The sequence below is a fragment of the Ursus arctos genome, unplaced genomic scaffold (assembly GCF_023065955.2).
Source record: "Ursus arctos isolate Adak ecotype North America unplaced genomic scaffold, UrsArc2.0 scaffold_10, whole genome shotgun sequence".
NCBI classification, from domain to species: Eukaryota; Metazoa; Chordata; class Mammalia; order Carnivora; family Ursidae; genus Ursus; species Ursus arctos.
This window is the reverse complement of record NW_026622764.1, coordinates 48,521,122-48,530,179: the sequence shown is the minus strand read 5'-3', so window position 1 is coordinate 48,530,179 and position 9,058 is coordinate 48,521,122. Positions and strand designations below refer to the sequence as shown.

General features: G+C 43.1%; 1 long non-coding RNA gene across 1 annotated transcript; it reads left to right on the top strand.

Annotated features, from left to right (window-relative positions):
• Positions 1 to 3,644: 3,644 nt before the first annotated feature.
• LOC130542983 (uncharacterized) lies at positions 3,645 to 7,165 on the top strand. The gene is made up of 2 exons (XR_008957940.1): positions 3,645 to 3,738; positions 7,112 to 7,165. It is a non-coding gene; the product is annotated as an uncharacterized LOC130542983 (long non-coding RNA).
• Positions 7,166 to 9,058: the final 1,893 nt, after the last annotated feature.

Here is a 9,058-nt window from a genome sequence, read left to right as displayed (position 1 = left end):
AGAAAATTTGGGCCTGGGATGAGTAAGCTCATACGGTATTGAGAAGGATGATAGAATAAGGTCTGAAATTTACATCTAATGTGTTATTTTTGGATATTGTCAGGAAAGTAATCTTTTAAAATTAGCAGGTGTGTTCCCTTCAATGCCTACCTTGATGAAAATGCAGTCTGTTTTTAAATATTTGAATTTTGCCTCTTTGTCACAGTAGCTCAATATAAATTGTTCCAAAGTTATTGTAATACTTTCAATCAGTAAAATTCTATTTATTTTGGGCCTTTGAAAGGATACTTATTTGTTTGGTTTAATTTACACCATTTTATTTTAGGCAAAATTCCAGGTGATCCTTGAGGTAAGAGGAACTACGACTGTAGCATAAGACATGAAAGAAAATGCTGTTGTCTTAGAAACAAACTTTCCTGTGTTATCTTCCTCAAGTGGTACTCGGGCTGCCAATACTAGCTAACACAGGGCTGGGAGAGCACTTTGTAAGCCAGGGGAAGATTCTGTTCTTTTAACTTATATCATCATGTTTTATATCTCAGAGGATATATATATATATTTTTAAAGCAGTGAAATAAAATGTGGGCCTGTTAATTTTCTTTTAGCGTCTTATCAGCTGTGTATCCCCATTCATGAGATGCTTGGTCAGAGACTGTAGATTCCAAAGGACACGCCTGGGAAGACTTCTGAATACTGCAATGATAGTAGGATACCATGATAGAAATGCTTATCATCTAGTGAAGCTGTGGCAGCATTTAACGGAAATTAGTGAGGATGCTCAAACCATTTAGAGAATGACTATTGAAGGCACTAAACATATTTCAGCTGTGATGCATTAAAAAAAAAATGTGTCAGGAGAAAAAGCAGGTCAGAGGTCATAGGATAAAAAGGTCCTGTTTTGGGAGAGTCTCCCAATCTATGGAGTAGAAGATGCTCATTATCTCGGCATATATTTATCCAGCACCTCCCCCTTGCTAGAAGCTGTTCTAGGCACTGCTAATGTGGCCTAAAACAATCCCCAAACTGCCTCTCCCCTCGTGAGACTTACACTTTGGGAAGAGAGACAAGCACTAAGTCAGTAAACAAGTAAAATAAAGGTGTGTTACTTAGTGTTGTGATACAGGGACGATAAGTAGCAGGAAAGCATTTAAATGGCGCCTGGCTGGCTCAGTTGGTAAAGCTGGTTAAGCGACTGCCTTCGGCTCAGGTCATGATCCTGGAGTCCTGAGGATTGAGTCCTGCATTGAATGGCTGCCTGCTCAGCAGGCAGTCTGCTTCTCCCTCTGACCCTTCCGCCTCGTGCTCTCTCTCTCATGCTCTTTCAAGTAAATAAAATCTTTAAAAAACAAAAACAAAAAAACAAAAAAACATCTAAAGCCAGGAAAGAAAATAAGCCTGTGTATGCGGGGGGCAGGGGTGTAGGTATGGGGTGTAGGTGTGGGTTAGGAGCTGCCATTTTAAATAGAATGGTTGAGAAAGGCCTCTCTGTTAAGGTAAAATCTGAGGAGAAACTGAAATGTGAGAAATGAGTGTCTAGAGAATATTGTTTTTATCTACATAGCAACATAGCTCCGGTCATTCTTAAAATACTCGGACTTGAAAGACAACACAGATTTCACTTAATTCCAGCTAATTATGATCTTTTCCCATAAAATCATTGCATTTATACTACCATATACTGAGCAGAATCAAAATGCACCACATTTCAGGGTATAAACATACAAACATAGTATTGATTACATGCACTGGAATGTAACATGTTACAAGGTCAAGGGCTTATTGCCCGATACATAAACCCAGGGAAATAGATGTTGAACTCCAGTTTGTAACACGGTGAAGTGTGTATAGGTGATGGCTTTGTGATTCTTTGTTTCATGTCACTTTCTCAGATATTATAGGGAAGTGTACTGAATTGTGCTGTTGTTGAATTTCTCGTATTCAGTAAATACACAGAAGGATATTAGCAAAGCAAAGAGGGGCATGCGGATGTTCTGAGTCTTTGCCTCGCTTTTAATCATTTCCGTGGATATTGGTTTCACTGGCCCTTGCATTAATCATTTCTTAGTAAAAAGAGATGAGCAATACTATTACCCCTGTTTTGTAAATAAAAAAGAGGATGGTAGGAAGGTTAAAAGATCTGCCTCAGGCCATTCTAACTATAAGGCTTTGGTAAAGTCCTCAGAAGAAGCTATTTGTCTTAAATGACAGTTCTGAATTTTAAACACAAAGGTCCAGAGTAAACCTAATCTGAAACAGTATATTGTAATAAAAAGATAACAGGACTGGGAATCAAGAGTTCTCGATTCTACTTGCGTTTATACCGCTAACTAGCTCTTTGCCTTTTACGGTACTATTTTTTAAGTTGGGTGACCATTAGATATTATTTTATCCCAAACCATTTATTGAGAGCCTCTTCTGTACTAGGTGTGGTAGGAAGTGTTGGTAAAGCTGTGCTCCAGATCCGAAAAGAGCCCATCTAGTGGAGAAGATTTACAAACAAGAGAGAGCGGGCAGTGTGCTCAGCACTATGTAAGAGGCAAGTAGAGTGTGATAGGGGAAGAGAAAGGGGGACCCACAACGAAAGCAGGAGTCAGGACAGGAGAGATGGCTTCTCAGATACTGACCTACAAAGTAACCCGCTGAGATAAACTAGACTTGCAGTTGATTGATGCAAGAACATGTAACACAGGCAGAGGGAACCAAAGTGCAAAGGCTCAGAGGCAAGAAATAACAAAATTTTAGATGTATAGCTATTTCACTATGGGTGGATGATTGAGGATAAAGACAAGAAAGGTAAGAAAAGCTCGATTTTTCAAGGATGGGTCCAGATGTGCCTACTGACCACACAAAAGCTTTGCTTGGAACCTAAATGCAGAGAGATGTGTAGGGGTGCAATTGTGCATAGGGACCTATTGCATTTGAAATTTACATGGTCCTGCTACAGGCGGAGTAAAGGATTGATTTGAAAGAGAGGAGTTATGAGGCTGTAACAAGACTCCAAGAAAAAAGTTATGAGGGGCTGAACTAAAATAGTGAATGTAGGGGCACCTGGGTGGCACAGTGGTTAAGCGTCTGCCTTCGGCTCAGGGCGTGATCCCGGAGTTCTGGAATCGAGCCCCACGTCAGGCTCTTCCACTATGAGCCTGCTTCTTCCTCTCCCACTCCCCTGCTTGTGTTCCCTCTCTCGCTGGCTCTCTCTCTCTCTGTCGAATAAATAAATAAAATCTTTAAAAAAAAAATAAAATAAAATAGTGAATGTGATTCCATTTACAAAGGTTGATTCAAGAGATACACAATCCTGTACATCTTACTTGATAAGTAAGTGTACGTGAAGGAGAAAAGAATGGGTAATTAGAATAGTTAGGATAATTTTGAGTTCGCGACATAGAGTGTTAGGTTTTGGAAGTAGCTGGCAGTGGAGGAGAACGTGATCTGAAGCCATCTGTGCTTCCTCCTACACACCATTGAGCAAAGGTGTGGGTTAGGATCCACTTGGCCACATCACTGACTTTTATTTAAAGGTCAGGGCTCTAGGTTTAGTGGAGCCCAGGGTCTAAAGTCATCACAGACTCAATTGTGTTCATCCTCTACTGTCGTCCTAAAGGCTGCTTTCTTTCCCATTGTTGGCATAGGAATCCGGAGTCAGCATCCTGCTTCCTCAGCACACCTCCCGTGGCATTGGGAACACCTGGGTCACATGCCTACCTCCACTAATCAATGGGATGATGATTAGTTTTGGTAAGTTGCTGTTTAGTGCTGGGGAGAGTCTCGGTCTCCAGAGTCAAGTGTGAGAAGGTGGAAAAGAAAAATCAAGGCCCTGCCCATATAAAAGGAAGGGAAATCACCATTATGTAAAACTCCTATCTAACACGGCTGAAGAATACCTGCCTTGAATGTGTGTCTGAAAATAGGGAAAGTGGATGTGATTTGCCAGAACAGGTGGAGTGAGGTTGTGTGTGTGCATGGAGGTGGAGTTGGGGGAACAGAGGAGAGCATGCAATGAAGTACCAAATAAAAATGAGATTAGTATAAAACATACCTAGTTCATTCCTCTTTCTCCCCATTGGGCATTCATATTAAAGTATTTGTGGCGTTCTCATTTTCCAGGATTATTGCTTTAAAAGGTCTTTTTTTTTTTTTCTCCTATGTCATTTTCTTCATTTACCTAAAACAGAAAATGGTGTTTCTGGTTTTTAATCTAAACATGAAGAGATCTCTAAGGGGGGAGCAGATCCAAGGGAAAAATAACCCTCTTAGATATAGCCGTTATTGCCATTAAATTACTACCTTAAGTAGATGTACATAGAGGAGATACAGTTAATTTCACAAGAAGATGGGAAGGACCACTAAGGTAATGAACTTTATTGAGAGTGCTTTTAATCCCATTATGCACGTTTGAGAAGCTTTCTAAGCAGGGAAGACCACTGAGTTGATAAAAGAAGCATTTCGTTAGCAAATACCTTTGTGCTTCCCTGCTCACTGGTGTTATTTGCTTTAGAAATGAATGTTACTCACTTGGTAGATACAGGCCTGCTTCTCCAACTCGTCTGGGAGAGTGAATGAGTGTGAGTGTGTGTGTGTGCGCGTGGGCGTGCACGCTTGCTGAGGGGACCATCGGTATCATGAAGTAGGGGAATACATTAGGCAACTTTTCATGGGTATGTGGATTGCATAATTTAAGGCTATCCTGGGGCATCCATAAATGATGCATAGGTTTTGTTTTCTTATTTTACATTTTTAGAGGGGAGAAAGAGACTTGATTCTGCAATTTCTGCACCTTTCAGCATTATCTACATCTCTCGCTGTTGAATGCTGAGCACTCAGAAGGAGCCATGCCATCTGCTGTTTAGACCATTTTCCTAAGATTCTTTCAGAGTATTCATTCTTCCTCAAACCCTGTTGAAGAGGAATGGCTAGGACGATTCCATCAGACATCGCATTCACTCGTGTTAAAGCAGTGCCAGAGGTCCACTCCGCAGTGATTTGGAAATGACTTAGTAATTGTATTTTTCAGTATTTCTGTATCCTGTGTGTGTCATTTAAAACCCTATGAAAATAGGATTCAATAATTGCAGTGTTATAGTGAATTAGTTATATAGATCCTGAATTTTCCCTCTTTTCCAGTGTTTTAGGATGACGATACCTTGCATGGCTATACGTACTCTGCTAGGACATGCACTGTATAGTTTTTCAAAGCTAATCTCCTTTCCACTTATAACAGCATTCTAAGCCTTCCCTGCACTTTGGATTAGTATATAGCTAAACAACAGACGGTAAAACAAACAAACTAAAAAAATTAATAAATAACCGTGAGAATCTAGAGAAGAAATTCAATATAAGGATTTTATTTGCTTGGGTCACTTTGTTTTATAAATCAACAGTTGAGAATCCTATAATTAGTTACCAGCAATCGGGCATTTTGTTCGGTCGTTGACTGTTTAAAGATCTGGTATCATTAAAACATTACTTTTAGGTCACTCGTAATCACTACACTTGAGGACATGGGTATAGGTTTTCATTGTCTCCTTCTAAACTGAAGCCAAAGTTGAACAAGTTGGTAGTCCTGGTCCTACAGACATAGTTACATTTTTCTGATAAGAGCAGCTTTTGCTACACCGCTAGGTGGCAGAAGAGTTTTACGGTTTCTGGCTCTGTGCTCCAGAAGCTACTTCCGCTCTCTGGTCGTCCTGCAGCCGCTGAGGCTGATACAAATGTGTAAACAAGCAGAAGCTGTATGTGACACACACCGCCATTCTTAAAGCGGAAAGCCACAACTCCAAGCCAGAGTTTTTGGCTTCTGATGGTCTGGTGAAGGCAAGGCTTTGCTGAGGGGCTAAGGTAGAGGAAGGAATCCTGAAAAAAGGACTCTTTGCCGAGGTTGGGCTGTGTGTCTGTGTGGTTTTGTACGAGTCCAGGACTAGGGCGTCAAAACGAGGCAATTAGCAACTCCCACGCCCTGTTGCTGGAGGGACCGCCGGTGCCTGCGCCCGGCTTTGCTGGGGGCCATTATTGCTTGACCCCTGTTGGAAGAGGAGCAATGAGGCAACGTAAGGCGGAAGAATGTAAAACCATGTAAAAACCAGATCTTGTACATTGAAAGCACACAGCTTTGAGGCTTCTTAACAGTGAGACGTTAGTTACAGAGTTGAGTAGGAGTAGAAAGTGATAGTGAAACAGTTTGTGTATAAAACGATTTGCTAAGTTGATATTCAGAATATTACTAAGGAAGTATATGAATTCATACAGCATAAGGAATGTTTACCGTCAATTCAGGGCGGTGCTTGGGTCGCACAGAAAGATACTTGCATTCATAGACTATATATTTATGATTTGGGGAGAGGATGGATTTTATTTTTTTTCTTAACGAGACTATATTACAGAATGAATAAAACTTTCCCACTTAGGAAAGCACACGACAGGACGGGGTAAAGAGGGGAGAGTGTGTCCCCATAGGTAGGGGAGAGTCACAGCAACTGCATTGTTCTGGAAAGGGAATAATCCATAGGTTGTATTCTAAGTTGATCCACCTACGTCTTCCATCGCAGCCGGCACCTGGTACGGGGTGAATGACACACAATCCTCCCCAAATGTCACTGTCCAGCCGTGTCCACCAATTAAAACTAATAAACATTCCTCCCCATGCCGAAGATGTGCCGCCAGCCCAGCAAGCAGCAGGGCGGGCGATGGCAGAGCATAATAACAGCAGTAGCAACAGCGGCAGCCAGAGCCCCAGGCAGCAGGTGCACTTGGCTGGGAGCAGGGAAGGGCACAGTGTGGCGCTGGCATTGCCTGCTCACATACGATGCAGGCAGAGCTGAGTTGTTTACAAATTGATAGCAGAGGGGATTTGGTGGGAGACAGAGCAGCGCACGCTGCCCTCCGTGCTCTGAGAAACCCGAGTGGGGTTCCATGTTGGTTGGTTGGGTGCCATGCCCCAAAGAAACAAAATCTACCCTCACCACCACCCCCTCGCCCTCCACAACAACACACTCCCTTACCAGGTAGCAGAGACCCAGTTCCCTAGGCAGACAAAAAAACACCTGGTGAGAAACCAGGATCTTCGATGTTGAGGGCCAGAAAGTCTCTTTCTCACTGAGTTTATCTCTTCCAGGTCACACGGATGTGCCAGATCCCAGAGCAGACGAGTCTGGGCATAGCTTGAAAATTGGAAAAGAAAAGACACCGAATAATAAAGGACCATTAAGTTGGAAGGAAACGAACCTCCAAGAAGGTAAGTGCCACAAGAGCGGAAGAGCCTCCAAGAAGGTAAGAGACCTACGGCGACGTCTTCACATTCAGTGAGAGGTGCTTACACAGTCCTCGGTGCTGGACTTGAGCTTCTCTGTGAAAGAACTGGAAAGGCGTAAGAGAGTTGGCATGTGTGTTGGAGTCATGGGTGCAGGGCTCTGGAATGCCAGCTTCCAGTGGTTGGAATGGAGGGTCCGGGGAGCATAGGCAATGGAGCTTTCCATGCGCAGTTAATTACGGGATGGTGCTCACGCCCAACAGTGGGGCATCATGGGGTTTTGTTGGTTTCAGTGTTATTTCTCCCAAAGGCAGTCGGAACATGTCCCTTTTCCATCTTGTCAGCAGTGCCGCAACCTATGTCAGTCTTTGTTTTCACCTCTGCTGGTTTCAACTCTGCTGTCGTGTGGCGTCAGTTCTGTCAATTTAGAACTGTGCTGCTTCTGCTAGTGCTGTTATGATCCAGGACACCTGAAGGTGTCATTTTCCAGTGGCTAATTAACCTTGAGACCAGAGGCACACCAGCATAGCCCCTTAATTACATTTCTGTGTAACCCTGCAAGCGCAGGGTGACGAGGGGCCAGGAGCACTGCTGTCATCATACCATCCCACCTGTCTGACCCATAATCTGGGGATTGCTATACAATCCTGATTTCTGTCCTCGACATGGATTGTTCTGCATTCTGAGTTCAGATGGCAAAGCTTTGAGTGTCTGAGTGGAACCTTTTGACAGGTATATGCAAACACTTGTAGTGTTTTTACAATAGAAAAAAAAAAAAAAGGCAAACTCTTTTGCCTCTGCTTGCCGTGGTTGCTTGACCCATAGCTGGAAAAATAGACAGGACGGTTATGACTGGTAGTGGAAAGCTGTGGAGAATGTGTTTCTGGTACCACTGCTTTCACAGTTTCTAAAATGGAGTTTGTTCCCTAGTGGATACCCTATGATCTCCCTTTCCCATGATCTGCGTGAACAGAGCCAAAGCTCTCTTTACAGGATTAGGGGCCGAAAACACTGGACTGCAGAATGCTGGGTCTTGGGCTACAGGAATGAAGTGGTTTGAGGCTGGGGATTGGGGGTGATGCAGAGGAAAAAGGAGGAGGAGAGGAGAGCGGCAGATGGTTGTGTTGTCAAAACAGAAAAACTGAGAAAAGGAAGCAGATGATGAAGACCTGGAAGTTTAAAACCTAACCCCGGGGGCGTGAGCCCAGTCTAGTAACCTGAAGGGCTAGATCCAAACTAAGGATGCAGGAACAGGACCAACACGTAATAACAATCACATACACATAGTGGTTGGTTCGAACCTGGAGAAGGGGACTGAAAACACAAAGTGGGAAGTAGAAAGAATCCATAGTGGAGACAGGTTATCCAAGTGCCTTCTCGTGCCTTGTTCTGTCACACAGAGTAGGGTTGTCATTCATCTAAAGACCAACCCAGTCACTGCATGCTCACTCACTACCTGTGTAGAAAAGAGAAAAAATACAAATTCCAGGATCTATAAACCAATCTGGTTCTTGGATTTCCCTGTGTAGCATTGCCACCAGATTGTTTTTCATCTTCTGCTTGAACACATCCAGTGACAGGCTCCTTTCTAGCGATTGGTGGTTTCCATGCATTGATGGCAGTGTCTTTTGTTCATTCCAACGCGACCCCTGCGCAGAACTTCCACTTCTGGGGCTTGGTTCTGGTTCGGCAACTATATAAAGCAAACCCGTCACCCCATCATGTAAAGGTATTTAAAATCATTGAAAAGGGGGCTCATGGCCCATCATTTAGCTCATTAAGAACCTCATGAATGCCAAGTACTGCCCTAAA